General features: G+C 46.0%; 1 pseudogene; it reads right to left on the bottom strand.

Moving 5' to 3' along the window:
* Nucleotides 1–454: 454 nt before the first annotated feature.
* Nucleotides 455–534, bottom strand: LOC123939403 (annotated as a pseudogene).
* Nucleotides 535–6,377: the final 5,843 nt, after the last annotated feature.

Genomic DNA, 6,377 nt, shown 5'->3' on the forward strand with positions numbered 1-6,377 from the left:
GGAAGAAAGTCATTTTTTGGGGGGAAGGATTTTATTTATTTGAAAGGGAGAGTATGAGTGGGGGAAGGGGACAACAAAGGGAGACGGAGAAGCAGACTCCCCACTAAGCAGAAAGCCCAATGTGGGGCTCAATCCCAGGACCCCAAGATCATGACCTGAGCCCAAGGCAGACGCTTAACTGACTGAGTCACCCAGATGCCTCTCTGCTACCTTTTTTTTTTTTTTTAAAGATTTTATGAGAGAGGGAGAGAGCGCGTGCAAGCTGGGCAGGGTGGGGGTGGGGTAGAGGGAGGAGCAGAGGGAATAAGGACTTTTAAAAGTAACTAACATTCCCAGGTGCTGTATACTGAATGTTTTTGTCCCCATTCCACGCGCCCCCCCCCCCCCCAATCCGTGTGTTGAAACCTAATGCTTGGTGTTATGGCATTTGGAGGTCAGGCCTTTGGGAGGTGATTGGGCATGGGGATGGGAGCCATGAGTAGGATCAATGCCCTTGAAACAAACTATAGAAATGATCCCTGAAAGTATAGTCTTGGATCAATGCCCTTCTAAAAGAGACCAAAGAGAGCTTCCTCTGCCGTGTGAGGTCACAGTGAGTAAAGGGCAGACTGAGACCCGGGAGAGGGCTGTCACCAGAACCTAACCATGCTGACACCCTGACTTCAGGCTTTCAGCTTCCAGAAATGTGAGAAATAAATTTCTATTGTTTATAAGCCACACAGTCTGTGATAGTTTGTTATAGCCAACCAACTAAAACATCAAGCACCTTAAAAATTTTTAATCAGTTTTTTGCACCAATTCACTTGACTGCCTGACCCATGTTTTGGTGCTTCTGGGAAGAGCAGTAGTGGGTGGAATGTGGCTGGGACAGCAGGCTCAAGGGAGGAGCTGATCTGACAGCAGGAGGCAATGGATGTTCCCTGCAAGGGTCCTCGAACTCTGACCTGATTCCCTTTGCCACATCACCTTCTACTTCCACTCTTCAGGGAGTAACTGTGGTTGCCATCACACTCCTGCAGGCACCAAAGCTCACCTTACACTATCACATGGCATCTCTGTGCTGAGAGCTTCGTATCCAGGAGGATGGCAGCAAGAACAGTACTGTTGATGTTTCGCCCCACGTCCCTCACTTTGGTTAAGAGTTTCAAGAAGCAAGGGAGACTGTGACCCAGCCATTGCACTCCGAGGTATATATCCAAGAGAACTGAAAACGTATCTTCACATAAAAACCCACACACAAATGTTCACAGCAACACTATTCATAGTAGCCCAGAAGTGGAAGCCATCCGTATGTTCATCAAGGGACGAATGGATCAATGAAGGTGGTACATCCACACACGGGAATAGTATTCAGTTACAAAAAGAGTAAGCGCAGACACGTGCTCTAACATGGGTGAACCTTAGGAACATGGGAAGAAGAAAGAAGCCAGGCACAAAAGGCGACATCCTGTATGGTTCCACTCAGAGGAAATACCCAGAATATGCGAATCCATAGAGTCCAAAAGTAGATTTGTGATTCCCTAGAGCTGGAGGAAGGGAGAATGGGGAGTGACAGCTAATGGATGTGGGATTTCTTTTGGGGGTGACAGAACTGTTCTGGATTAGAGAGAGGTGATGGTTCCTCAACATGGTGAATATACAAAAACTCACTGAACTGTATACTTAAAAATGGTGGAATTTATCTCAATTAAAAAAATGCAAGTTAGGGAAAAAAAAAGAAGCAATGAACTCAAGTCTTCAGGAAGCAGCAGCCGCCTTTCCTTCTCTCTTCCCTCCCTGGGCCAACTAGGAACCTTGTTCAAATATTTATACACCCCCGACCTGTGGTTTGGACTGATCCTTTGGCTTTTTATTTAGTCTTTTCTGCTACCTTCCAGCCACATCACTGCACTTCAGTGTCCCTCCACCGAGACTCCAATACGTTTTCAGGTCTGAATATTCCTTTTTTTTTTTTTTTTTAAGATTTTATTTATTTATTTGACAGACAGAGATCACAAGTAGGCAGAGAAGCAGGCAGAGAGAGAGGAGGAAGCAAGCTCCCCACTGAGTGGAGAGCCCGATGTGGGGCTTGATCCCAGGACCCCGGGATCATGACCTGAGCCAAAGGCAGAGGCTTTAACCCACTGAGCCACCCAGGTGCCCCTGAATATTCCTTTTGTGTCCACACTATGCATTTGGTCTTTGGGGCTTGGTTGAACTACACCGAGATCTCAAATCACCACTGTGTCTCTGGGAACACGGCTTCTGTGAGCCACTCCCTGTGGAACCTGGATTTCCTAATTGCTGGAAAGCATCAGGGAGGCTGGCTGAAGGCACTGGATGATAAATGAGGCTCAGCAAAATGCCAGCTTGGACCATCTGCTTTTGTTTGCTTGTTTGTTTGTTTTGGGTTGTGTTTTGCTGCTGTCATTCCTGCTCAGGGTCATAAGCCAAAGCCTTGGGGTAAAGAGATGCCTCTATCCTGGGGATTCAAGCACCATCCTCAGGCCACTGGTGTGGAGTCCACATATCCAGTCTAGCTACAAGTGTGAGGATTTCTCAGGGTATAAACCTCATCGAAGTGGCAGCTCAGACACTCACTGTGGCCACTCTCTGAGGTCCCCTGGCTGCAAGCCTCCTCTTCCCGCCTGCCCACCTCTCACCTGTGACTTTGTGCTCTGCTCTCTGCCTGAAGGAACTTTCCTGCCTGCTGCCGCCGCCTCAATCTGGGCATTCCCAATCCTCAGTTATCTTTCGCCCATTTCACATAAGCACATCCAAGAGCAGGACGCTGAAGTCCAGATAAAATGGGAAGATTTTTAGATTATTCGTTCTGGGAGGAAGAGGGAAATCACAGCCCGCCAAAGGCTCGCAAGCATGCATGCTGAAATGTGGTGCAACTCGAGTAGTGCTTTCTCAACTGGACCCAGATAAAAACACAGGCTCTGGATTTACTGAAGATGGAGACGCAGGCTCTCTGCAGAGCAGGGAGCCCGAGGCGGGACTCGATCCCAGGATCCTGGGGTCATGACCTGAGCCGAAGGCAGATGCTTAACCAACTGAGCCACCCAGGCACCCCTGGATTTACTTTTTTTAATTGGCAAATAGAGCCCAGAATGGTTAAGTGGGTGAAAAATATTCCAGTGATTCACATCAGAACACTGTCATTGCATGGGCCACAAGGAGGTCAGGAGAGTAGACCTGGCCACCTATCGGCACAAATAATGGAAACAGAACCCTCATGATTAGTAGCCTACTGAGCTAACTCCTGCCGACTGAAGAGAAGATATTCATAGGGTCAGAAGTATATTTTCCGGGGCGCCTGGGTGGCTCAGTGGGTTAAGCCACTGCCTTTGGCTCAGGTCATGATCTCGGGGTCCTGGGATCGAGTCCCGCATCTGGCTCTCTGTTCAGCAGGGAGCCTGCTTCCCTCTCTCTCTCTCTCTGCCTGCCTCTCTGTCTACTTGTGATCTCTCTCTGTCAAATAAATAAATAAATAATCTAAAAAAAAAAAAAGAAGTATATTTTCCTCATTTGCGTGAGTGGGTTAGTCACAGTGCTGTGATGTAAGCAACAGGCAGAGATTCTTGATGACCCAAGAGAAGGGGAATTTATTAGCGGCTCTCTGGTGTTCACAGACAGACAGGGAGCCTGAAGAACCAGGCTGGGAGGGAGGTCAACAGAAGACTGCTCCAGAGTGAGGAAGCCTGCAGTCCGGGAGTGATGCCACAGCTGTCAACAGTCAGTATAAGGCCAAGCCACCATGCTTGGGTCACTCAAGAATCGAAGTCTTGAGAAGAGGCATCCAATTGGTTGAGTTTTTAAGATGATGAGAAAAGCAGTATCTAGTCTCTCAGCTTCTGTGACAGGAAGTGGCAGTCCCCCCAAAACTACACACAGGGAAAAGAAGTCTCCCCCAAAAGAGATCAGAGTGCTAATTAGGAAAAAGGAACAGATGCTAGGTAAACAAAAACCAACCATCGTTTCTTTCATTTGAATGACAGAAAATCACTTGAAACAAACTGAATTGAACAAGAGCTTCTCTCTGAAGGAGGGTGTCCAGTTATCTGTAGTGAAAGGATTGTGTGTTTACAGCGAGACTTTAATTTTATGGGGATGCTGCGCCAAGTCACGTCATGACTTCAGGGAACTGGGGAGAACTGGGAGCAGGGGCAAGGGCCAAGGCACAGTCTCCAGGAGGAAGAAGCAGGCTGTGCTTTCTCTCTGGGAAATGCCTCCTCCTCATGGGGAGGAGGCTATCTGTATGGATATCTGTATGGAAGACACAGCCTGCTCTTTCTCCTACTGGTTTCTCTGATGATTAGCGCAGCCTTTCGGCACAGAGGAGGTCAGCAAGTTTCTAGGAGAAGGGAAGGCTGGTCGTCTCTATAGCATTGGGCATGGTTTTGTGGTGGCAGTAGGTAATCCATTAGGATTCTTGGTGGCTACACTACAGATAACATTCTTCATGCCTCTTTGCTTGTAATCTTAGCAATAAAGTGTTTGGCCAATGTTTTATTGATTATTGAGAATTATGAGTAATAGCAGCTGTGTTTGCTGGAGAGCTTCTGGGGAAAGATAATTGGAAACATCTTACGTTTCCTGGCCATGAAACAATTGTCATGTTAGTTTTTAAGGAATTCCTCTAAAAATTAGGGTTGAGTCTTTTTCTAAAAAAGAAATTTCTAAAATAAAGACCATAATGTAACGCTAAAATTAGTGATCTGCGGGAACAACAGAGAAATCAGTTTGTCAGTAGTGCGGTTCGTAAGGAAAAACGAAAACATAAGAGTTGTTGTTACGATTACACACCTTTACCTCTGGAAAGGCTTTGGCTTTAAGGAATAGGCATGTTGAATATAGGCCAGCTGTGCAGGTTTCCCTCCTATTCCCTGGCTTTTTTTTTTTTAAAGATTTTATTTCTTTATTTGACAGACAGAGATCACAAGTAGGCAGAGAGGCAGGCAAAGAGAGAGAGGAGGAAGCAGGCTCCCTGCTGAGCAGAGAGCCCAGTGCGGGGCTCGATCCCAGGACCCTGGGAACATGACCTGAGCCGAAGGCAAAGGCTTTAACCCACTGAGTCACCCAGGCGCCCCTATTCTCTGGCTTTTTTTTTTTTTTAAGATTTTATTTATTTAGTTGACAGAGAGAGATCACAAGTAGGCAGAGAGGGAGGCAGAGAGAGAGAGAGAGAGGAGGAAGCAGGCTCCCCGCCAAGCAGAGAGCCCGATGCGGGGCTCAAACCCAGGACCCTGGGATCATGACCTGAGCCGAAGGCAGAGGCGTAAACCACTGAGCCACCCAGGCGCCCCTTCTCTGGCTTTTTAATACAAGTTTATAAAATATTCTAAAAATATTTAAAGTCTGTGTCCGTACAGACAGGATTGAAGTGGCACTGACCCAATTATTTTCTTTATGTACAATTTATCTTCTTTTAAAAAAACAGCAAAGTGTAGAAGTATTTCTCTGTCTTAGACAACTCAATCTTTTCATTATGAATCTCTAGACACAGCCCAGGATAGATTCTTTACAAAATCAAACATTAAAGGAGAGTCAATATTATGCCTATGACCTAATATATTCCTCTAGGGTAGATTCATGGGGAAATACTTTCACATCTCTGTTAATACACGATTCTTACCTTTTCTCAAGCTTTAACATAAGGACCTAAGAATCACAGCATTTTGATATGGTACAAAGGATCATTGGCTGCCAGTGATACCAGTTAGGAGGCTATTGCAATAATTTGAGCAAGAGAAGTGAGTAGTTGGACTGTGAATAAGTTTTTTAAAAAGATTTTATTTATGGGGCACCTTGGTGGCTCAGTCGGTTAAGCATCTGCCTTCAGTTCAGGTCATGATCCCAGGGTCCTAGGATACAGCCCGGGTTCAGGCTCCCTGCTCTGCAGGAAGTCAGCTTCTCCCTCTCCTGCTCCCCCTGCTTGTGCTCTCTCTCCATCTCTGTCAAACAAATAAATAAAATAAAATCTTTTTTTAGAGAAAGATTTTATTTATAAAAAAGATTTTATTTATTTGAGAGAGAGAGTGGGAGTGAAAGAGAGAGCACAAGCAAGGGGAGGAGCAGAGGGAGAGGCAGACTTCCCAGGTCAGGCAGATACACAGTGGCCAGAGAGGGAAGTGGACAACCAAGGGAGAGTGGTGTCCCAATAGTTCAATAGATGTTCAAGAAGAAAGGGGTAATCACCTCTGTCAATTGCTCCTGAAAGGTTGAGAAAGATAAAAATTGAGAAATAAGACAACCAACTGTCCTGATTTGCCCAGGACTTTCCCTGTTTTAGCACTGAAAGTCCTGTGTTCTAAGAAATTGCTTAATCTCAAGCAAACTGGCTTGGTTGGTCATCCTACCAGTAAGAAATAGCCATGAATAATAAGGTAAGA

The sequence above is a fragment of the Meles meles genome, chromosome 3 (genome assembly GCF_922984935.1).
Source record: "Meles meles chromosome 3, mMelMel3.1 paternal haplotype, whole genome shotgun sequence".
Classification (NCBI taxonomy): Eukaryota; Metazoa; Chordata; class Mammalia; order Carnivora; family Mustelidae; genus Meles; species Meles meles.